Source organism: Ambystoma mexicanum, chromosome 6p (assembly GCF_040938575.1).
Source record: "Ambystoma mexicanum isolate Mex_15411 chromosome 6p, UKY_AmexF1_1, whole genome shotgun sequence".
In the NCBI taxonomy this organism is placed as follows: Eukaryota; Metazoa; Chordata; class Amphibia; order Caudata; family Ambystomatidae; genus Ambystoma; species Ambystoma mexicanum.
Window position 1 is genome coordinate 738,996,826 of NC_090935.1, and position 25,515 is coordinate 739,022,340.

Sequence of the window (25,515 nt, forward strand, 5' to 3'; positions counted from 1 at the left end):
TCGCTCTTCTTGAACAACTCCAAACCAACTACTGATGTATTCATACGTTGGTAGGATACTCAAACGCAAGTATACCACAAATTCTCTCATTTTACAGGAGCAGTTAGGTAAGAGCACGGACCATCAATTTTAAAGGCCTGCTGGGTGAATTCTAAGTACCGCCTTTTCTGGCCTAGTTTGTTTAGGGAGCTGCTTCTATCCCAGTCCCAGGTTTTCCACTTCAGTAGATTCAGATAGTCAGGCGTGTCTGTTAACAGTGGGAGTAGGAAGCCTATCTCCTCACAATGGGCCTTCACAGTCTTCCTCAAGGAAGGGTTTACAGAGGTAGCCCCCAAGCCGCGTGCTACCAAGCTCAGGTGCCTACGGTCATTCAAGGGGAACAGTCTCAAGGGGCAGTAGAGTTTACAGCGCTTAAGAAGCCATTGATTCTTAAGTAGCCGGTCAGATAGCACAACGAGTAGAGTGCTCGCTTTGAGATCCATGCAGCGCCTGCTGATGCAGGTTCGAATCCCGGCAGGGCCAAACTAGGCCTTTCATCCTTCCGAGGTCGATAAATGAGCACCACACACCGTGGGAAATAAGCAGCGCTCTGATGCCTGAGGGTTCGTAGCGCTATATAAATGCAAAACTAAAATAAATTCATTGCACCCATAGGAACTGGCCCCCCAGCTCCAGTCTCAACGCTTTGCCCGGCGTGGTCTTAGAGACATTTAAAATTGACCCAAGTAACTTCCCCTCTAAAGCCTCCAACCAGGTCACTTGGCCCATAGTTAAGAGATCCAGACCATACATCAGTGCAGGGATAAATCCTGATCAGTCCCTCGATGTTGTTCCCGCCTGTAAAGGACAAAAAGCATTTTATTAAGTGCCATTTCTTAAGGGTGCGACAGGAAACAACCTCCCCATAGAATGCCTTGATTGGATTAGAGTGGATGGGGAAGCCCAGGTATGTATCCATCCATAACCTTTAGCTTGGTACCCTTCAGCGTCCACACATGGGGGGCCGCCGTTTTGACCTTCAGCCTAGCACCATAACCTTTGTCTTAGATGTGTTTATTAGCAGTTTATTCGCACTGGTATATTTCCCTAATGCATTTATGGTCCGCTGGAGCCCGTTTTGCATGCGGTCCATGAGGATGTATCATCTGCATACATTAGCCATGGTACGGCTGCGCCCCCAAGTCTGGGTGGAAACATCCCGATACCTTGCATGGATCTTGATCAGATAAATAGAGATTACAGAGTAGTGGGGCGAAAGCTCATCCTTGTTTCAGGCCGATGTTCGGTTTTAATAGTACCAAACAAGGGCCCCTCCTGCAATAAGCAAATGGATACCATGGTCTCACTATGCAGTTCCTTGATGAAATAGGAGGACTGGGTCGAGACCTCATTGTAAAAATGTGTGCCAAAGCCTATCCCAGCAAACCGTGTCTAACGCCCTGGAATAGTCCACAAAATAGTCTCCTGCTTGGAAGCGATCATGTGTGGCAGTAGGAGCTGCACAGCACAGTTTTTGTGAAGGGTGCTGTGGCCCCTACGAAACTCGATTTGGCAGCGATGCAGACAGCCAGATGCCTCGGCCCAGGCATTCAGTTGTTTCAATAATAGGGTAGGGAAAATCTTGGCACAAGAATCTAACATGGCAAGGAGTCTATAGTTGGAGGGGGCACCAGGGTCACCCTTCTTGAACACCGCTATCAGGATGGACTCCCTCCAGCAATTCGGAATGACTCCCGAACCCAAGATTTTATGGAACCGGGCGGGTTAGCCTTGAATACTGTTTTTTGGAATGGAGTCCGGCCCGACCGCCCGGGACGGCTTCAGAATCTTAATTACTACCTCAATGTCGTCAGCCTCAAAAGAACCCAGTATGTGCCAATTGGCAGGCAATACCCGAGTCCCGGAGGGAGCTATCAACGGATCGTAAAACATAGCCCCCATGTAGGCCAACCAAGTTACAAGAGGAATAAGATTCAATTATAGTGGGGATTGTCCTACCAAAAAAGCCCTAAATAATGACCAGAATTTGGCACTACAGTTGGTGTGCAGTAGATCGAACATATTAACCCACCTTGTGCTTTGCAGTGACCCCCTGTGTTGGCGGATCCAGTTATTATAAGTTGTAGACATTGCTCCAAGTTTATTTTCACGAACTGAGGGTTTGAGGTCAGCACATTTCTTAGTGGCTGTCATCTCTGCACAATAGACTCTTTCCCTCTGTTGTATTACAACATCGAAAGGGGCCAACTCTGCTCTGGTCCGCTGGGCCCCTACTCGGGTGAGTTTTAGGTATTTAAAGAAGTGTCACAGGGTAGCCCGCAGGACTCCCCTCCCGCCCCCGATACCACACCATTCGAGATTAGGTGGCCCTCTGATTCAAGGAACGGGTTCATCCTAGCAATCCCCCTCTCAGTCCAGCGTAGATGGTTGCCAGCATGGTTGATCACCACACCAGGACAGGCAGGGCAAGGCTCCCTTCTAGCACTCACAGGGGGCCAGTCCCAGGCCAACAACAGGTGGTCACTCAGATTCGTCTGCACCATCTTAATCAGGCTCAACTGACTCAAGACTGAAATACAAAGACAATCAATGCAAGACTGAGCTTTGCTGTTAGACCAAGTGTGCCCAATAACTTGGTCGCGAACAGCTTAGTATTGAGACATGCCAAATTATGGAGGTCCAGTTGTTCAAACCAATCCTTCGGGGTGGTGTGTACACCAAGGCCGCCCGACACTGCTGGACAATCTGGTTTGGGGCCAGGTGATCCCCCTCCCTGCTGAGGTGAGCATATGTTTTTTAAAATCCCCTGCAATAAGAGACGACCCCCCTACCACTGAGGGTAACAGGAATACCACTGAGAAAATTGTTCCATCACTCACACACGGACACCCACCACCTTTGATGCCCCCGGAGGTTTACAAAGATTAATAATCAAAACAGGTTCGGGAGGAACTCAGGTTCATTTAATACGGCCGCCAGGAGCTCCACATTGTTGCTGCTCATGTAGAAAGAAGCTACATTTAGATTACATTTAGCACAGATAGCCAGCCCACCCCTAGGCCGCCCCCTCACACGTTTCTTAGCAGGCAGGCAAATCACATTATAGCAGTCTATTTGGACACCACGTCACCTGTAAAATGAATAAGTCATTGGAAAACAACAATTTTAGGCCATTTGGGTAGGTGGCACACCTGGGCCAGACCAGAGGGGGCTATGCGGCACGACCCCCTAAGTCAGATGCTTGTCTGCAGTCAGTCAAATGGAATCCCATTTTATACAGATCCGAATAATGAAAACTCATCAAGGCAGAGATCGCAGGGGTAGTAAATTCCAACAAAGCCCAGTTAGTCACACTGTTGGCCTTTGGTAACACAATCCTGTTAATGTCCCTACTGCAGATGTTACTACGTGACAGGACACCATGGAGAAGGTTCAACAGAAAGCTTTGGTTCCATAAAGGGACAAGAGATTAGGGGAGTTAGTTCCTCCAGTTTAAACCACTGCCATAGAGAGCAATGGCACCCAACGCCCCACCATCCCCTGCTCAGTGGCAGAAATACCAGAGGCAAGGCCCTCCTAATCCCGCCCCAGCACTAGACCTTGTGCACTGCAATCTTTCTGCCCGCGGTAATAATCTGAGGTCATGTCGCTTGACATGACTATAGGCCTTCCATGTTGCATTGCGGACTGTGTGCTCGGCCCGTGCAGAAGGATCGGCGGCCCGAAGGCTGTGCAGGCTCTCTCGCCCGGAACTAACCATCTCTGTAGTGGGCCCTGCAAGTCGACTTGTCTTTTGGTGCCGTCAGGCAGGGTGTTAGCGATCCTAGTCGGGACACAGACCTGTCGATCAGTAGTGCCCCCGACTGATTTCTGCATGTGCTTCTTGGAACCAGTAAGCAGCGAAGGAGCCGGGGGAATCACAGTGGAATTGGCAGCGTCAACCGGCGGGTCTGGGAAAGAGGAGGTACCCATCGCCGTTGGAGCAAGGGCCTGAACAGAGCCCAGCTCCCGGCCACAACCAAAGGCACCATTGGGCCCGAGTTCAGAGCCTCATCTTCATCTTCCTTCCCCAAAGCTGGAGACAGTAAAACAGACTGGTCCTCGTTGACCATATCCAGCCAGCCCACGCGTTGGGGCTGGCTCGTCAGATCTATGATTGGACCGGAGGAACCAGGCTGGGTGGGACATATCTGGTCGTTCATCGGCAACAAAGTATTGTTGCATGCAGTGGCAGGGTTTACCTCGGGTGCTGATACCGGTACCATATGTTCTGGGGAATTATTTGCAGGAGGTGAAAGTATGTGAGCAGTTAGTAAAGCGTAAAGCTTTAATGGCAATGTGGTCCTTGGCCATTGCTGTGCATAGCTGTAATAGGACATCCAAGGTGGCACTTAATGTTAGTCGAGAGGCGCCTACCCTGACTGATTGAGCTTCTAGATTGAGATTGACCCTTTGGTAGGACCCTTCTCTCGGAACCGGACTCTGTCTCATAAATGCAGTTGCTGTCATCAGTGAAGCTGCTAGAAGAAGAGGATGTAAACAGCAGCCTCTGCAGGTCCGGGGTGGCGGACAGCTGGGTACCAATGATAATCATAGACAGCTGATGGACTAATGGCCTCTTTACTGTTAACAGCCACCCCAAGTGAATTCAGATGTAATTTCATAATCATCTTCAATAGCAAGGTATTGTTTAACTATTTTTTTTATGAGCAATTTTTGCATTTTACTACACTCTAGATACAATATCCAGTCAACATGTCTTAACAAGCCCACTCCCTTCCTCAATAAAGAAAAGTATAAACAGAGCTAGTACATGTCCAGGAATCTACCTCACACCTTCTAGAAAAAGGGCATGGACTTCTTCCAACGATAAGTCAATCTTTCCAGGTCAGCCAATTTTAACATTTCATCCATCCAAACATTCACTTCTGGAGACAGTCTTTACTTCCATCCTCTTAATATCAATATTTTAGCCACTGAGGCACCCCTAAATAGCTATTTTCGTTGCAAGGTGTTTAGATCATTCAGTAATTCGTCATCAACAAGAATTAATGTATCAAAATCGTAATCCAAGGTCTGTCCTAACACATTGGTACAAATTATGCAAAGTCTTCTCCAGAAATCACTCACTCTCACACACTCCCAGAGCATGTGTTCCAGGGTGCCCACTCTGAACACAAGCCCAACGTTCACTTGTATCAGAGACCTCTCTAGACTCTAGACCCAGGCGGACCCGGTGGGGCCAGTTTTCCCACCTTCGAGCTTCTCAGGCCAGATTTCCTTCCCCTGGCAGCCTTAATCACCTTCATAGTAACCAGGGATAGCAGACAGTAGAGGGAGTACCAATGTTAGGAGCCAAAATTCAAGACGTTACCACGAGTGGGCGCCTAGGAGCTTGTCGGGTCTGCAACAACCAGGAGAACTTGAGGGGGCGCGCTTCACAGCCCCCGCTGCCACCAGCAAACCAAAGCAAACCACTCTTGCCTCCACTCTCCTTGCCAAGCTCTGTGCTGTGAGAGGAGTTATATCCTGTTCAGAGTGATGCAGGGTTAGGGCTCAGCCTCCGAGCAGAAATGACTGTAGAAAGACTGGCAAGTCAGTCCAGTGCACCACCACAGCAAACCACTCTTGCCTCCAGCCTCCAATCTCCGCTCCGTGCTGTTTCTTCATATACATATGTGGGGTTTGTGGCCACTGTTGCTGTGGGCAATGGCCATCAGAAATCGATTTGGATTTGTCGATCAGACTAGTTATAATAAATGACATCCGAGTAAAATACTATAATTTACGCCTTTTTAGCTGCATTACATAGATTTTGCAGCACATTCAAAAAGGACACATTTAGAATTTTTTTGCAAATGCAAAATTGCTATAAACTGGATGATCTGTTTAAGAATCTTAATGCAAACATCTGACTCACACCACCTTTAAAAATTCACCCTCACTTTTATGAAATCAGGCTTAAGCTATCCTGTCTTCTGTAGATTAGGTGAGACTCCTATTAACAGGCATTGTGTCCTTTCCTTGTAACTCATGTTCCCTACAATAAAACAGGGCACTATAATATAGTTCGCCATCTTTAAAATAAGGCCATTCATAATAGCCCAACTACAATAACTTCAAATTTTCCCTTAAATAGTTCTATTATTTTACTCCAGTCACATCAGTCTTAAGTGTATTCTCTAGCATACTTAATGAATGCACTCTGGTATATTTTTCACCAGAACCGAGCAAAATGGATTTACTCATCCTTATAGCTTGCAATATGGTTACTTATCGTTCTTTTCCTTTGCGTTATAAACAAATCTATCAATAAAAAAATGAAAACAGGCAATAGTAAACAATTTTAGCTACCCTAGATAACAATTTTCCTTGTTTATCAAGGTACTGCCATATCTTAAATAAATCATGTTTACATCCATCTACCCTGAAAACAGTTGATGGCAAGTAGCATAAAAATACATTTTTCACTGAGGTGAAGATAGGTTTAGGCTTCTCTCTACTGCCCATAGATAGAACTTTATTTTTTAATAGATTCTTTAATAGCAGATGGCATTATCTTTTTAATTTCCACATAAACTTCAAAATTACCAAAAACTAATTTCCCAGGAACAAAGTCTTCAATTTCAGCAATAGTAGGCAGAAATGGATTACCAACCCATTTGACTGGATTAGAGGATCTGAAGTTTGAAGACACTTTAAATAAACTTCAATTGTTCATGTTGAGAGTCCAGGAACCACATTTGATGAAGCCAGAAGGGAGCAATAAATCATTGTTGAGCTGCGACTCAAGTGGAGAGGAGGTAAGATTTAGGTCCTCATTACGAGTGTGGCAGTCCAGAAACAAGGGTGCCAGTAAACGTACTGGCACCCTTTTTTCCCGGGCCGCCACACTACAAGTCTGCCTGCAGGAGCCATTGCGCCTGGCAGGTCTGACCCTGCTGGGCACAACTGCCCCTGCAGGCAGAGTTGTCACGGAAGCACTGGCACCGTTCTCAATGGTGCCAGTACTTCTGAGTCCCCATTCCCATGGAGTCCTACGGGACTATGGAACTCCACGGGAATGGGGATGGGGATTTACCAAATCCAACGCCTGACTTCTCGTGCCGCTGGGACTTGTAATGGAGGGGAGGGAGGGAGGGAGGGGAGGGATGGAGGGAGGGTGAGGTGGGAGGGCTAGGGAGGGGGAGGGAGGGTGACTGGGAGGGTGGTAGGGAGGGTGAGAGGGAGGATGAGAGGGAGGGTGGGTGGGGAGTGAGAGAGGGAGGATGGGTGTGGGAGGGAGGGAGAGGGAGGATGGGTGTGGGAGGGAGGATGGGTGTGGGAGGGAGGATGGGTGTGGGAGGGAGGATGGGTGTGGGAGGGAGGAAGGGTGTGGGAGGGAGGATGGGTGTGGGAAGGAGGATGGGTGTGGGAAGGAGGATGGGTGTGGGAAGGAGGATGGGTGTGGGAGGGAGGGAGGGAGGGAGGATGGGTGTGGGAGGGAGGGAGGGAGGGAGGATGGGTGTGGGAGGGAGGGAGGATGGGTGTGGGAGGGAGGGTGGGCGGGAGCTTGGGGAAGGGTTGGGGTACTCCATTTAACCAAACTGAGCCACAGCAACACGTGGCCGGGTACAGCTAGTAGATTATAAAAACCTTTACAAAGTACAATTGATAACGCATCTATAAATTACTTGAAACAATTACATATATCATTCCTATAGAATGTTTAACATTCAGAAAATACTCAATCCATTACATTTTACAAACCAATTTCTAAAACCTCAGTACAGTCAAGACTAAACTGATTTTCCATGCATAATATTCATCCATTCTGTGTACGATACATATTTGCTGAAATAATTATTTGGTTTCTCAATGCAGGACAAGAGAGCAACAGATGATTACAGCGTTCCCAATTCCTTGTTAGTTTTGACAATGTCTACAGCTTAATTTTATTTCCCCAACTGGACTTCTAATGCTTTAAATTGCATTTGTTAAAAACACATTACATCTAAAACACATAAAATCATTGCTCAATCTTTTGTTAGGGAAACATTTCAAATATGGTTCCATCATACCTGGCTCCAAGTAGACACAACCTGTACATATTGACTGGTACCTAAAAATGTTTCCAATGTAGTGGCCCAATCTCCAAGTTGTAAAATGTTATTAACCTTTAAAGGCCTCATTAAGAGTAGTTCCAAGGACACTCCCGCTGTATACAATGAATGCAGACTCTCCTTCTTAAAAAAGGATACATCTATGACCTGTAGGTTTCCTGTTTTTACATCCCTAGTAAATAAATGGTATAGTGTACATTAGAATTCACATGTAGTTTCCGCGTTAAGTTTAATCTCTTTCATACAACAATACTCTGAAGAGAGTATTAGCCCAATTCATAACTGCATAGGTCACACATTTTGGAATATAATATAAAACGGATTGCCAGATTAAGGCTGCATTATAATCTAGTTCAGCCAAAATCCAAGAATGAAAACACTCCAGTCCGTAACAAAATCTAGGCACCACCTTCGCAATATAAAATCTGACAGTCGGGATAATGGAGAACTTACCATACCTCCTATCTACATATCTCAGTTGAATAACAAGTTTTCTAGACTTTTCCATCAAATCATTTCTGTAAAAGCTTTTCAATGGATTCGCAATAATCAGGTAACCCAGATAAATAATATTAGATTATTTCCAACTTGGTCCAGTCAAGATGCCAAATATTGTTGTTTTTAAGTTGATTAGAGTTTGGCAATTTAAGGATAACAGTTTTGATAGGATTTATGTTTAGATTATTTAAAAGACATATTGTCAAAACCACCAATTAATCTTTGTAACCCAATGGGTGTGAGATTGAATAATACAAAATCCTCTGCTTAGGCAGTCCATGCTATTTTTAAGCTACCAATCTTTGGCGGAACAATAGAGGCTTCCTCTAGAGTTCTACCCACATCAGCTACGTACAAATTAAATAAAGTAAGTGGCCAAAATGCATCCTTGTTTTCGTCCATTGCAGCGAGTGCTGGCCTCGTTAGACGACCCTCAGAGTTAAGCCTCACCTGAATCAGAGAATCAGCATGCAAATAAACCAAAATACTTAACAGACCTTGTGGAATACCTATCTTATCAAGTATTTGCCATACAATGTGGCGAAACGCAATAGCCATGGATGCCACAAAGACTGGCCTGGAGTCATTCCCTGCAGACTACATTATGTAGCAACACATCGAAACAATCTCCTCCAAACATACCAATCGAGATTTAGACCCAGAAGCAGCACAGAGACAGCAAACATACAGGTGGTCGACGACGCCTCAAAACTTGGACGAGGGCCACCCCTGCCTTCTGGTTCTACTCAACCACTCTGCCGCTTTCGACACAGTAGACCACCAGGCGCTGTAGGAATAGCTGGGGCTGCAGGGGTTCATGCACATGTAGTGTGGGCTTTGCACAGAAACCTAGAAATACAGACATCATAAGTGGCCAATGCAGCCGGTGCGCGCACCAAATGGGAAATGCACACATCCAAGAACAGAGCGCATATGTTTAAGGGTGTTTTATAATGTTTCATTAACAAGCTAATACCTTGCCAGTAACCGGTAACATGTCCTTAACAAATTAGTGCAAATTGGTCCAGATGAAATAAATTGAAAATTATTTTGAAAAGTCCTTCCGCAATTAGGTTTAGCTGCGTGGCTTCATTCAATGAGATCTTTTAAATGTGCAGCAGAGCAATTGTGTGGCAAGCTGCAACATATGAAATATGCGGTGCTAAAAGAACATTATTGTTTTTGAGCAGGAAGGAAATGTTACATTTGTAGTTTAGCAAAACTGTCGGTTTCAATGGGAAGAATACTGGGCCGGACGGATGAGGTGATATGACCTAGTCAAGGGGAAGTGACAGGGGAAGATTATAAGTGGAACTGTGGCTGGGTGTGGAGTGGAGATGTTCAGAAACTTCAGTTGAGACAGGCAGAAACCTTTCCGAATGCTGAAGCGAGACAGTTCTGGGCAGACATCCACTGGAATCCAGGGAGTGACTCTCTTGAGGGCTTTCCGAGAGCTGGGCTGAGACAGTGCTGGCAAGCTTGCTGGGGTTGTGACATTCCTTTTCGGTGGGCGAACCAAGTGAGACTGTTTTCCATGGTCAGCTGTGCCAGGAATCTCGCCAATTTCTAGGTGAATATGGGTCATAAGTGAGGATGAGAGCATGAATGCATAATTGGCAGCCAGTAAGGGTTAGAAGACTTATGTATAATGTTTATTAATGTTTAAAAGAAATACATTTTCAAATATACATGAAAACAAGATGCTTTGCTGTTGTGATTTTCTCTCTCTCAAACTGCATCTACTGCCAATTTCTTTGTATACAAGGACATTGAGTAGGATAATGGTCGGGGGAGCCTTTTGAGGAGTGTGAACTTTGTAATGTAAAATATAATCTTCTATTCTTTTTTTTCACATGGCTTATACCGCATGATGTATTTTATCTGAACAACTCTGAACATCATTAGCATATAAAAACAGAAACTTCAAACCTATTCGAGTCGGGTTTCATTTCATGACTGCACTCATTAGCACAGAGAGAGTTCACAGGGACTAGCCCTATTGTACTACAGGTGGTAATTCATTTTACCACAAGTGGTAAAATCTGAAGTGGGTTTTTGGTTTTTCCTAGTAAGTGAGTTTAGAAGTGTATGGTGTGTGTGTATGCAATTACCTGTTCATAATGTAATATGTTTTGCATTTTGGCTGCTAGAGCATACATCAGCATATTAGATAACTTGCTGAGAAGAAGTGATACTGTCACATACTAAGTGTAATAAGTCCAGTCGTTGGAATTGTAAAAAAAACTGGGATAAAGGACAGGTGTTACACTATATTCTGAGGAGAGTTTTACCACTATAAAGGGAATCCACCAATGCATCACTACAATAATACGATGCCACTGATTACCACAATAGTAAAACACCCCAAGGAGAGGTGTGTAACTCCTCCAGAAAATATATCCATATTTGGTGCGTTGGCCACTAGAAAATTTAAAATAATTACTGGGCGTGGCATATAGCCAGAGTGTGCACCTAAAAGTGAATTAGTGCTGTGAAGTGATAGTGCAGCGTTGTGTGCAGTGTCACCATGTCCCAAATTGAGGCTGATTTTTCTGATCTGGCAAACTATCTTGAGGCAAAACTCTTTGCTCGTGGAGTTTGGTCTTCAGAAAATGCAATTATATGGAAAGACTGGATTTGCAGGGACGAAGAGAAGGAGTTGCTATAAAATATTTTTGAAGAAGGGAACATTGTGCAAGTATGCCTCATGAGTCCATTTAGAGCTTCAGATCGGAAGGAGGAGAAGGATTGTATCATAAGACTATGTGCCAAGCTATGGTTCCTATTACACCAGTCTTTGAAAATGCAAGGAAATGATACTGAGGTCATTAGTAAGCTGCAGGGCAGTTTGGATGATGCAGTTGATCAAATACGGTGCCTAAACGCGGAATTAGAGCAGTCTAATACAGAAGTGCAAGCTAAATGTAGCGATATGGAGACTCAATTGGGTCAGAAGGAAAAACAATTTAATGAGAGTGAGCAAGAATGAATGCACTTCGAGGCGATTTTAGATGCAATAAGACAGGAGAAAGATTATGCCTTTTCAGAATTACAAACACTTAGAAAGAATAACATGGAGAAATATAAGGAATTCCACAATATGGACCAGGAAATCGTTAAATTGTTGGAAGAGAATGACAAGAATGACAGAGCATTTGGCCAGTGCCAGGTGAAAATAAATTAGTTGTAAGCCGTGATCAATAAAATTAGGAATGAGAATTCTAATCTTTGTCATGAGGTGGAACGGCTTCATGAACAGTGCAAGAATCCGGAACAGCAACTATTTAGTCTAAAATGTCAGGAAAGGCGACAAGGCACTACATTCAATGGAATTGAGGTTTATCCCAGCTCTGCCCAAGGGAACAATGTACTAATAGCTATTCCTGTGGCCAGACATGAATGTAGCCCACTGGTAGGGTATGAATCACCAGCCGGTGGTTAGGGTCATTCCTGCCCACAAGAGAATAGAAATGAGCTACAGAATAGTACACACCAAAATGCACCATGTAGCCCTATCAAAATCATGAAGTGAATCAAAACTTTGATTAAACCATTCAAAAAGGGAGGCGATTGTTGCATGGAAGATCATTTAGAAACAGTCAACGATATATTCAAAGCCCTCTAGATACCTAGGGAACATTATAGACAGTACTTTCACCTAATGCTCGATTCAGCATCTGCTAGTCTCCGGCCAGATGAACTGCCGAGATCGAAACTTCCTGCTGGATTACCCAGAACCAGAGCTGCATCGCCTCCCTGCACAGAGGAAGGGACCCTGCCCCCCCCCTTTTTGTTGCGGTAGTGCATGGCCACTGTGTTGTCCGTCAGAATCAGGACATTCTTTCCTCACACAGTCAGCAAAAAAGCCTTCAGGGCAAGTCTGACGGCCCTCAGATCCAACAGATTGATATGGAGTCTGGACTCCGACGGAGACCAACGACCGCTGACTGTCAACTTGTTGGCATGAGCTCCCCATCCCGTGAGGAATGCGTCCGTCACGATAGTCCCCTTCGGCCAGGGTAGCCAAAATGGAGCCCCCTTCATCAGATTGCCTTCGACGGCCCACCACAGAAGGTCCTGGGCGACCGAGGACAGCACCTGAACCGGGTCCGACATCCTGCCGGAGGACTGAGACCACTGGAGCTTGAGTGCCCATTGCAAAGATCTCATCGCAACCTGGCCTCTGGCACCAGAAGAATGCAGGATGCCATGAGGCTGAGCAACCTCAAGAACTCGAACGCTGGGAGACTCTGGGCAAGCTGAAACTTGTGCACCATCTGCTGAATGTGATGAGCCCTCACCTGGGGAGGAAAACACAGCCCCAGGGACGTGTCGAGCACTGCTCCGATGTACTGGAGCCTCTGAGTTGGCGTCAAGTGGGACTTCTTTAAGTTGAGGGAGAAGCCCAGCTTGTGGAGAGAGTGGCAGGTGACAGAGATGATCCAGGACTTGCTCGGGAGAGCGCGCCCTGATCAATCAATCGTCCAGGCAGGGGTAGACGTGAATCCCCCTTTCCTGAGATGCGCTGCCACCACTATCATGAGCTTGGTGAAAACCCTTGGGGCGGAGGTTCATCCGAACGGAAGGACCCGAAACTGAAAGTGCGAGTCGCCAACCGCGAACCTCAGGTACTTCTTGTGCTTGGGATGGATCGGCACATGAAAATAAGCGTCCTTGAGGTCGAGACACCAACCAGTCCTGAAGTTGAAGGGCCTGGAGGACTTGAGAGAGAGTAACCATCTTGCACTTGTCCTTCCTGAGGAATTTGTTCAAACCGCGCAAGTCCATGATGGGTCTCAAGCCCCCGTCTTTCTTCGAAATCAAAAAATAAGGGGAATACCATCCCTTGTTCCTCTCCGCTACAGGCACCAGTTCTATGGTGCCTTTCTTCAACAGGGATTGAATTTCCTGCGCAGGGAGCGGATCCAGATTCTTCAAAGAGATTCCCTGGTGGATTGTCGCGAGGCCTCTGCCGGAAAGGAAGACAGTAGCCGTGGGCTATGATCTCCAGAACCCACACATCTGAAGTAATGGCATGCCATTCTACCAGATGCTGCGCCAGCCTTCCCCCAACCGGTGAAGAATGGGCCTCATGACTGAGCAGAAGCGACGGCGGCGTTGCCCGAGGGCAAAGAGACAACTGCACGTGCGGCCTTGGCACCTCGAGTACCTTGTTTTCCACCTCTAGCACTCTTACGGTTGCCCCTTTGACTTGCAGCTCCTCTCGCTTTACTAAAGGATGAGTAATAATTAAAGGAACCTCCCCTCCATTGCTGTCCCCTAGGACGAAAAGGCGGAGGTTGGCGGACTGCAGCGCCCAAAGACTTTGCTGCAGCTTTAGAGGTCTGCAACCTCTCAAGGCTCTCGTCAGCCTTGCTGCCAAAAAGATGTTCACCATCAAAGGGCATGTTAAGGAGCCTGGCTTGCACATCAGGAGCAAATCCCGACTTCCTCAACCATGCAAACCTGCGTATCACGGTGCTCGCCGCCATGGACCGCTGACAGTCTGCCATGTCCAAACCCGACTGAACGGACTAACACATGGCATCCTTGCCATCCTGAATAATAGCAAGAAAACCATCCCGTTCGTCCCCTTCGGGAATATGTTCAGTCGCTAAGGCAATACAGTTCCACAGAGTGTGCGTGAAACGAGACAAGGCACATACAGAGTTGGCTGCCTGAAGCGCCATACCCCCTGAAGAAAACACCTTCTTCGCCCAGCCATCAAAACGCTTGTCGTCCCCATCATGAGGGATGGTAGGATACAACTCCTGCTTAGCTGGGGCCGTAGCCGTCTATACCACCAAACACTCCGTAGTGGGGTGCGTGGTCAAGTAGCAGGGGTCACTACTGGCTGGACGGTATTTTCGCAGCAAAGACTTGCCCACTGCCGGGAGACTCTCTGGAGCAGTCCAAGCCGCTCCCACCCTTCTTTGCAGAGCCATATGGAAGGGCAGTACCGGGTCAGTGGGAGGACCTTGATCAAGGATATCCGTAAGGTCATCCTGCGCAAAATCAACTGGGGGCACCGACCAGCCCAAGTAGTCTGTGACCCCCGACATAAGGCGCCGGTACGATGACTCAGCATGGGAGCCAGGCTCAGGCCTACAGAACTCCACCTCCGGAGAGGTGTCCAGACCACTGGCGTCATGCAGTGACCGACGCAGGTCCTCAATCTGGCTATGACCAGGAAGAATCTCATCTGGTACCGTGTCCGGAACCAACCCATCTTCAGAACCCTCTTCCACCTCGGAAATATAATCCATAGGCTGGAAAGTGGGCATTGAATAAGGGAGAAAGACATGTTTTGGCTTGGCCAGAGCCTTTCTAGGGGGTTCCCCCCCTGCCACGGGGTACCTCCGACACCACAGCCTCGAAAGGCGTCGAGGGAGTCGAGTGAAATGGCGTCGACGTCGAGCGCGGCGCTGACAACATCGACGGCTTCGATACAGGCCTCGAGGGCGGAGCCCCGAGCATCTCCTTCGACAGCCTGGCTGCCCATGGCATCGACGACTTCCTCAGAGGTGGAACCAGAGTGTCCGTCGACGGCCTCAGCGCCACCTTGTCGACTTCTTCTTCGAAGACTTCACAGATGCACACGGGCTCGAGCGCGTCGAGGACCGGGACCTGGAACGAGCATGACTGGAACGATTACCCTTGTCCGAGCGGGTCCTATCCCGCGAATCGTGCCGACCACCCGAGCCCGAAGGCGTACGAGCGGCGTCTCCAGTACAGTCACGACCGACCCCTCTCGGAGGCGCGAACGGACCGGAGCCCTGCAATTCAAGAATCAGCAACATTTCCTTCCCGAAGGTAGCCCACTCCTCCGGAGAGGAACGCTTGGTGGGATAAGAAACCCGCCAACGGGCGGAGTCCTCGGATGAGGACGGGGAAGGCGATTGATGACAGCGCTTCCGGGAGAGCCTCGAAGAGGCAGAGGAGTGGCGGGATCCACTCCGGGACCGAGACTCCCTAGACTTACGACTACGATGCGGAGAGTCAGGAGGTCCTCGAGGACGGCGTATCAACGTCATCGACGCAGAAAGATTTTCCAAAGCAGCACAGCTGTGGTGATTACTGTCATAGATATGGAATACGTCGAGGACCCAATCCCCCTCGAATGATGTTTTTTGTGTCAGTACTGCTGTCATTAGGGTGCCGTCACAATGTGAGAATAGGTAGAATTCTCGGTCAATCAGGGGTCGCTAGAACAGGTGCGTGTGAGATGCGATCCTTCAAATTGTAAAATGCTGTGATCATTTCTTGGGTCCATTTTATGGGGGCACTTTCTTTCTGTGCTTCTTTGAGTGCATGGCGCATTGGGTGTGTGTGAGTGGCATACTCAAGTATCCAGACTCGGCAGTAGTTACATATGCTTAGAAACATCTGCATCTCTTTTACACTTGTGGGCATTATTGTGGCACGGATGGCCGCCGCTCTGTGTGGTGGTATTCTTTTTTTTCCATCTTTTGAAATTAGCTGTCCGAGATATAGCACTTCTGCTAGGCAGTACTGTAATTTGCCCTTGTCCACCTTGAACCCTTTGTGAGCCAGTAACTTTAGTAGTGCTATGGAGTCATTCCTACACTGTTCCTCACTCTCGCTGCATACCAGGAGGTCATCTACATATTGTACTCTTCACGTCAATAATTCTAAAATCTTCATGTAGTATTCTATTGAAGATACTTGGGCTTCCACAATATCCCTGGGGTAACCTGCAATGTTCATATCTTCTCACCCCTAAGGTGAATGCGGTCAGGTATCCGGAGCTTGGGTCTAGTGGTATCGAGAAAAATGCATTTTTCAAGTCTATCACTGTGAAACAATTCGCACATTTTGGGATACTGCACAAAATAGATGCTGGTTTCGGGACAAGAGGGAACTCTTTTTGTATGACGTCATTTAGTGGGGGTAGGTCCTGTATCATCCTCCAAGCCCCGCCGTTCGCCTTTTTAATCGGATAAACCGCAGTATTGCATGGAGAGTTTGAGGGCACAATGATACCCTGTTCTAGTAGAGCCTGTATTGTTTCTTTTATCCCCTCCTCTGCTTCCCTGGACAGGGGGTATTGTCTTACTCTGGGTAGTTCTGCTCCTGGCTTTACTTTTATTTTCACTAGTGTGACCTCCTGTAGGAGCCCCACATCATGAGGCCCTGTAGTCCATAAAATCTGGGGCACTTGTTTCATGTTTTCCTCGAAAATAGAAGGGGGTGCACTGACACTGGCCATGAGTGGGTTTGTTACCCGTCTGTTCTGCATCATGTCTTTGCATGGTATGCAAACCTCCATTATTATTTCCCCATCATTGTCAGTGAACAACTCTCATCTTGCAGTGCCACATTGGGGTTAGAGTGCATAACACTGTTCTCCACTCGCATCCATGTGTGTCCAGTCCTTTCGCCACAATACGCTTATCTGACACCTGCACCCCTTGCAAGTCTAATGAGAGAATCGTTCCTGGCACAAACTTGGGGGCCACAACTGGACGAAAAATGAAATCAGATGGTACTCTTCACTCTTGTCACGTTAGCTCTGGTATTACTCTAGCCAACACCTGTATTCCATAAATAAACATGTTTGCATCCGTGGGCACCCCTCTGACTGCTATTTCATTTGTTATGGTGTTAATCATCAGTATGGCTCTGAGTGGCCATACCCCTGGAGTTGAGCACACCACACCCCTGTCAGTAAAGGAAATGGTCATATTGAGTTTACTGAGCAGGTCCCTCCCCAGCAAATTTATTGGCGAGTCTTCGTGATATAGTAGGGGTGCTCGCACTGTATTTCCCCCCCCCCCACCGTGACATCCAAATCATTTGTGTAGGGAACCTTTAAAATTGCCGCAGAGAATCCCTGCGTTTCCAAACTCTTACCCGAGAGCAGAAACCAACCTTCCATTAGGCACAATTTCTCTGCCCCAAAGTACACCATAAAAATGAACTGCTTGTTTCCTATCTCCGCCCCCACCAGTGGTTCCTCGTCTGGACGTAAGGAACAAGTTACTTACCTGTAACTGTTGTTCTCCAGCATGGGTCTGGCATGGATTCACATGCTCATGAATATTCCCCGTCGTCAGGCTGGGAATCCTCGGTAAAGAAAAATCAGTATCAGTTTCGTTTCTGATCTGTCTTTCGTAGTAGTAACCAATCACTGATCTCTGCGTCATACTGACCACAGCCAATGACTGCCATCTCCCTAAGCCCCGCCTCTGGCAGCCATCTTCAGATTTGGTAGCACGTGAAGTGGCAGTATGACCAAGTGAAGAGCCGCAGAGGGGTAGGCGGGAGGGTTCGCATGTGAATCCATGCCAGACCCATGCTGGAGAACAACAGTTACAGGTAAGTAACTTGTTCCTTCTCCAGAATGGGGTCTGGCATGGATTCACATGCTCATGAATATAAGAATACATAGCAGTACACACATGCACAACCACGGGAGGTGGCAAAAGGCTCAACATTAAGCAATACAAAGAACTCAACATTAAGCATCTCTTACCTCCTCACCAGGCTCACCTTAAGCGAACAGGTTGCGCAGCACTGCTTGGCCGACCCTGGACTCCTCCCTGGAATCCCGATCGACGCAGTAGAATCTCGTGAAGGTGTGCGTCGACCTCCACGTAGCAGCCCTGCAGATGTCCAGCAGGGGCACACCAGATAGGAATGCCGTAGTAGCAGCGATCGCTCTGGTCGAATGGGCTCTCGGACGGCCTGGCAGTGGTCGGTTAGCCAACCGGTGGCAGTGCATGATGCAGCCGGAGAGCCATCTGGAAATAGAAGACTTCGAGAGAGCCTTCCCTTGATTCACAGGTCCAAAGTTCACGAATAGCTGTGATGTCCTCCGAAAACTCTTTGTGCGGTCCACGTAGAACTTCAGCGCTCTAGCCACATCCAGCGAGTGCAAAGTCCTCTCGGCCGGCGACGAAGGAGACGGGAAGAAAACGTGTAACACCAGGGGCTCGTTAAGATGGAAGTCCGACGACACCTTGGGCATAAAGGAGGGGTGCGTCCTAAGCACCACCCTCGAGGCATGGAAAGTCAAGTACGGTGCTTTGCAGGATAGGGCCTGGATCTCTCCCACTCGTCGTGCGGCGGTAATGGCCACCAGGAATGCAAACTTCATCGGTGCGGAGTGCATCGGCTCGAATGGGGGCCCCGTGAGCCTGGTCAGCACCGCGTTAAGTTCCCACGCCGGGGCCGGGGCCTTCACCGGCGGGAACGACCGGAACAGTCCTTTCATAAACTCTTTTACCAATCGATGGGACCACAGGGACGTCAGTCATGTGGTTCTGGTATATCTGGAGATTGCCGCCAGATGAATCTTAATGGAGGCATGGGCTAGCCCAGCCTTTGCCACCGATAGCAGGTAGGGCAGCATTTGAGGGGCCGTAATCCGTAGGGGGTTGATCTTCTGTGCTCGGCACCAGATAGAGAACCTCTTCCACTTGTGACCGTAGCATTTGAGAGTCGAGGACGCCCTGGCCTTTGCAAGAACCTCTCTGCAGTGGGCCGGTATATCGTACCCTCCAAACTCTAGCGCTGCAGGAGCCAAGCCTGCAGGTTCAGCGACGCCGGGTCGTGGTGGAAGATGGCGCCTCCTTCTCTGGAGAGAAGATCCGCGTCCGCCGACAGCTTGATGGGAGGGGACGTTGACAAGTCCAGAAGGTCCGGGAACCAGATCTGCCTCGGCCACGCCGGTGCGACGAGGATCATCCTGCACCGGGACCTCTTGAGCTGGTTGATTAGTCGAAGCAGCAACGGCAACGGAGGGAACGCATACAAGTATAGGCCGTCCCAGGGGAACAAGAACGCATCGCCCATGCTTCTCGGCTGGGGAAACCTGCTGGTGAACCTCTGGCACTTCGAGTTTGTCGCTGTTGCAAACAGGTCGATTTGGGGTTTGCCCCATCGTCAGCAGAGTTGATCCACCTGATCCTGGCGCAGTTCCCACTCGTGACATGCGCGCAGCTCCCTGCTGAGCGAGTCAGCGATGGTGTTTCTCTCTCCTGCCAGGTGGAAAGGAACCAGGAACATCCCCTGGGCGACCGCCCAGTGCCACAGATCCTGTGCCTCCTTGGATAGGGCTGGGGATCTGGTGCCTCCCTGCTTCCGTATGTAAAACATTGTCGTGGTGTTGTCCGTGAAGATCCGCACCACCTTGCCCTTGAGCGACAGGAGGAACGATTTGAGAGCCCAGAACACGGCTCTGAGTTCCAGGATGTTGATGTGCAGGAGCTTCTCCTCCGGGAGCCAGAGGCCTCTTGCGTGGAGATCTCCGGTGTGGGTGCCCCAACCTTCCAGGGAGGCGTCCGTCGTCACAGTCTCCTGGTACGCCGGCGTCTGAAAGTCCTTGCCCGCCGTGAGGTGCGCTCGAACGCCCCACCACTGAATCGCCCGCCGGAACACCTCGTTGAGGGGGACCCTGTCTTCGAAGGTGCCCGTCGCCTGCATCCAACGGGCGTCGAGACATTCTTGAAGAGGGCGCATCCGTAGTCTGCAGAGGTGCACCAGGTAGATGCAAGAGGACATCATCCCCAGGAGGGACTTGATGGACCTCACCCTGGCCATGTCCGTGGCTAGCAGGCGCTGCACTTTGCCCAGAATGGTCTTCGTCCGTTCTTCCGACGGTGCCGCCAGGCACCTCACTGTATCGAGCTTCGCTCCCAGAAACAGGGCCACCTGCGACGGCACCAGGTGGGACTTTGGGTAATTTATGGCGAATCCCAGGTCTGTGAGTAGCTGGACTGTCCTCGCAGTGTGTTCGACGGTGAGTTCCCTCGTCCTTGAGCGGATGAGCCATTCGTCCAGGTAGGGGTAGACGTGAATCCCCTGCAGGCGCAGCCGCGCTGCCACAGGTGCTAGGCACTTGGTAAAGACCCTGGGGGCCGACTTCAATCCGAACGGCAGTGCTCTGAATTGGTAGTGGCGTCCCTGGACGACGAACCTGAGGAACTTTCGGTGACTTTTGAGGATGGGAACGTGGAAGTATGCATCCTCCAGGTCCAACGACGATAGAAAGTCACCTTCCTCCAGCTGTCCCAGCACGTGCTGGAGGGTGATCATCCTGAACTTTTGTGACCTGATATATTTGTTCAAAAGACGAAGGTCCAGGATGGGGCGCCAGCCGCCCGTCTTCTTTCTTGACGAGGAAGTACCTTGAGTACACCCTGGAGCCCCGGAGCCTCTTCGGGACGAGCTCGATGGCGCCTTTCCTGAGCATCGCCCGTACTTCCAACAGCAGTTGCGGGACGTGATTTTCCTTCCTGGCCACAGGTGGAACGTGAGGGCACTTCTTCAGGAATTCAATAGAGTGTCCTCTTGCCAGGGTATCCAGCACCCAACGGTCGGTGGAGATGGACTTCTACACGCTGACGAAATTTGTCAGCCGGCCTCCCACCGGGGTGCTTCGGTGGGGGCCCGAGGCCACGGCCGGTTCAGTCCTGCTTGGAGGTGGTGGCCTTGCCGCCCTGGCCACCTTGCCGACGGCGGCGAGGAGCTCCCTGCTTGCCGCGACCCCTGTAGGCCTCCTGAGACGAGGAGCGTGCCGCCTGGCGGTAGGACGACGAGCCACAGCTGGATCCCTTTGAGGCCCCCTGTCTGCCTCCGGTGCTCCGAAAGGGCCGTCGTTGCTGAAGGGCTCCTAGGGCGCGGGCCGTCTCCGTGTCCGTCTTTATGGCTTGGAGGGATTCGTCCACCGCCTTCCCGAACAAGTTGCTGCCGTCGAACGGCATGTCCAACACCCTGGTCTGGACGTCCTGACGGAAGTCGGTCGCCCGGAGCCAACCCCGTCGTCGTAGGCAAACTCCGTTGCCCAGCTGGCGGAACCCAGTATCGGCAATATCGGTTGCCACCATTATGGCGTGGTCCAACGCCACCTCGCCTTCTTGAAGTATTTCCAGGGCCTCGGACCTCTTGTCATCGGGTAGGAAGTCCAATATGGGGGCCAGCTTAAACCAGAGCTCCCTGTCGTAACGGGCCACGATCGCCAGGGCGTTGGCCGCTTTGATCGTCGTCGCCGCCGACAAAATGACCCGTCGCCCCATGGCGTCCAACTTTCTACCCTCGACGTCCGGAGGGGAATTCGACGTTGAGGCTCCTAACCCCGCCGCTTTCTTCTTCGCCGCCGCCGAGACGACCGAGTCTGGCGTTGGCTGGGCCCTGAGGCACAGGGGAGTGGTCTCGGGGACCCGGTACTTCTTCTCGTACCGGTCCCGTTTGGCTGGTGCCGTGGAGGGGTTCTTGAGTACCGACAGGCCCTCCTCCCAGATGTCATCGATTAGAGGCACCGCGATGACAGTCTTCCTCTTGGCCTCCCGGCGCCGATAGAGGAAACCTTCCTTTTTCTGCTCCTCCGGGCAGAGCTGGAACAATTCGGATGCCCTGGCGATCATGGCGTGGAATGAGCCAATCTCGTCGGGCGGAGAGGCCCGGGAGACGGGAGACCCGTTCTGTCGTCGTCACCGTCAGAACCCGTCGTCGAGCCCACCGCACCGTCATCTCCCGACTCGTGGGAGGATGAGGAGGGAACTGTAGGCCTTACGGGGGCGAGTGGAGGAGAGGGTTGGGTCCTCCGTCATTTGTTCTGAGGACTTCCCAACGGGCCAGGTTGCGGGTCCTCCAGCCTGGGCCGTGGTAATCTCGTCCTTATCTCAGAGCATAAGGACTGGATCGCAGACAAAATGGCCGCCGAGCTATCCTGAGGCCTAGGTTCCGGCTGTGCCGGAAGGGAAGGCTGCTCTTCCTCGCCATCATCGTCTTCCTCGGTTATCTCCCGAGGATCTTCCTTACGGGATCGAACCTTCTCGAATTGGACTTTGAGATTCCTCACGGCCTCGGTCAGTTCCTCCTCCGAGGCTGACTCTGAGCTCGAGGAGGCTACCGTGCCCCCCCTCGCTTCTTCCATCATGGTGGCCATGACGATGGGCTGAAAAGAGGATTCCATTCTTGGCGGCAGGGAAACTCTAGTCCCGGAGGCAGTCTCCGCTGGCGGGGTCTCTGCCGGCTTGGCCAGAGTCGCCGCGATCTCCTCGATCGAGGCCTTTGCCTGCTGGGTAGGGGGCTTCACCACCTTAGGTGCGTCCCGGACCTTCTCCTTAGGGGAAGGTGCGCCCTGCCTGGCGACCGAAGAGCCTGACCTTTCGGCGCTCCTGGAGCCAGCGGACTCGCGGCGCTTGGCCTGGTGTTGGGCCCCCGTCGCCGGGGCGCCCGCACAGGACTTAGAAGCCCGCTCGGACCCTTTCTTCTTCTTCTCACCCGTTGAGCCCTTCTCCAACCAGCTGGCGAGACGTGATCGACGGTCCCTCATGGTCCGCTCCGACAACTTCTTGCAGAACTGGCAGTCCTGCTCTACATGAGTCTTGTCCCCATGAAGACAGTAGAGGCATCGCAAATGCTTGTCCTCCTTAAACACATTCTGCAGCCCGCATCCAGGGCAACTGCGAAACAGCTTGGGTCCGGTTGACGAACTCCTGGGCCATCTCGAAGTAGGCCGCAAATCTTCTGTAATCCTCCAAAAGGTTGATTCGACGAAATCTTCACCCTTGAGGGGCGTAGGAAAATCCTGCAACGGGTAACCGTTAACGGGAGTAGAAACGGTGTAACTTGAGGCTCGATTAACCGAAAAATGTGAAAATTCACTTGAAAAAGCGCGAAAACGCAGCAAAAGCTTGAGAGCTAAGCACGAGGACTCCCAACACTTGAACGTGCGGTAAGAATCTGAAGATGGTTGCTAGAGGCGGGGCTTAGGGAGATGGCAGTCATTGGCTGTGGTCAGTATGACGCAGAGATCAGTGATTGGTTACTACTACGAAAGACAGATCAGAAACGAAACTGATACTCATTTTTCTTTACCGAGGATTCCCAGCCTGACGACGGGGAATATTCATGAGCATGTGAATCCATGCCAGACCCCATGCTGGAGAAGGTAGTCGACAGGACTGGATACGCAAGTGTTCTCTGTGGGATGTCCTAATCTGGATGTGTGTTTGTGCCTGGGAAAGAGAAGAACTAGTTACTTAAACTGGTAACGTTCTTTCGATGGGATGTTCCTCCGACGTATTACACATCTATGACATGTAATGTCCACAGCCGTGCACTTCGCAAACTTTTCAGGGCGTCTTGCGTCGCCGACGTCGAGCCGATGTCCCTCAAGGGCCTTGTTCGAGGGTCGACGTCACCGGATGTTATATATAGGACGCACGGCGCCCGTTGTCTCAGTTTAGTTTTTTCCCTCCAGAACATGGGGCACCAGTCTCCTGCCAGTATAACTGCCTACAGAATTCTCCAGAGGGGCAGGCTGGGAGGGCGATGTGGAATACGTCGGAGGAACATCCCATCGAAAGAACGTTACCAGTTTGGTAAGTAACTTGGTCTTCGAAGGGATTGTGTCCACTGACGTATTACACATATATGACAGACTCCCAAAGCAGTAGCAGACTATGGAGGAGCGAAAGAATTTAGAATGTGAATTTAGAGTACCCAATCAAATGGCTGAATAGAGGACCGCCTTACCAAAGGCCAAATCCTGCCCATGGATGGAATCCAGGGAATAGTGCTTAACAAAAGTATGGATAGAAGCCCATGTGGCTGCTTCACAAATATTCCGCATAGGAACACTCCTTTGTAGAGCAGTGGAGGCAGCCAGACCCCTAGTGGAGTGAGCCCGTAAGCCTACCGGAGGGTCCTTCCCCACCAAACGGTAGCACTCAGTGATAGTTAGGATAATCCCTCTGGACAAGGTCTGTATGGAAACAGCCTGCCCCAAGCGGTGTCCAGCATAACCAACAAAAGAGCTAATCGTCCACTCTGACCCGGGACATCCGTGAAAGCTGAAAGCTCTCCTAGGATGCAACCTATGGAGCCTCGCCTCTTCCTTACCAGGATGCGGAGGAGGATAAAATGACGGAAGAATCACCTTCTGGCTCAAATAAAATTCAGACACAACCTTCGGAAGAAAAGAAGGTCGCACCCGCAGGACAACCCTGTCCTTATGGAAAACAGTAAAGGGTGGCTTGGCAGAAAGTGCCTGCAATTCACTCTGCGTGCGGAAGTAACCGCAACTAAAAACACTGTTTTAAAAAGACAGCAGGGGGCGTGGCTCGTAGTATGCTGCGATCGGCATGGCTTCCTACTGCCTGGCCCAATGCGCTGCATTCAACAACACTGCTTGCAGACCCCGTTAAGTGCCATAACTCGAGCATATCGCGTGGGAATCTCTCCTGGAGGTTTCATCCGAGTGGTTTCCCGTTCCGATTTGTCATGTTTTCGGCTTATTTATCAAACGGGACCCACTCGAGTCCAATATGGCCGACGCGCTTTCCAGCAAGGAAGAACCACGAAGAGGGGGATGGGCAAGCGAGCTAAAAGCAACTAAGGCCAGCAAATGCTCGCAGCTCACCCGCCCGCACTACAATAGCCCTTCCGGCTCCTCAAGTCAAGAGTCTGTATCCAGCGACACGCCATCCTGCATCGACCGCCCATCGGGGTGCTTCCCAGAGCCGTGGTGGGGTATGGGCCTGGCGCACAACGCTGCAATGTCTGGTCGTGTCCGCAGACCCGGTGCCCCCCGCTGCCGCTTTCTGACCTGGGTCCCGCTCTGCGCACAGTGGTGTGTCCGCGTTCGGCCCCCGAGCCGCGCCGCGGGCAGTCAGGGGTGCGGCTCTCGGGTGCTCGCCTGGAGCCTCGTTGCACCTTCCCATCAGCATCAGTAGGCGCTCCCCGCCTGCCAGCAAGAAGTTTAAGCTCCTCCACGGAACAGCGCTGTGTGGCCTTTTGAACAGATCCTCCGCTTCAGAATATTACGCCAATCCAGGGAACGTCCCTGAGGGGGCCTACCCGCCGGAAAGTTTCACCATCCAGCACCCGAGTGCCCAACCCGACTGCAAATAAACTGTCCGCGCTGCTTGGCAGACCGGCACAA

The 25,515-nt window shown here is 50.2% G+C and overlaps 1 protein-coding gene across 4 annotated transcripts in view; it reads right to left on the reverse strand.

Moving 5' to 3' along the window:
* Positions 1-25,515, reverse strand: part of CETN3 (centrin 3) — a 514,649-nt gene that overhangs the window by 155,556 nt on the left and 333,578 nt on the right. The window lies entirely within an intron of this gene.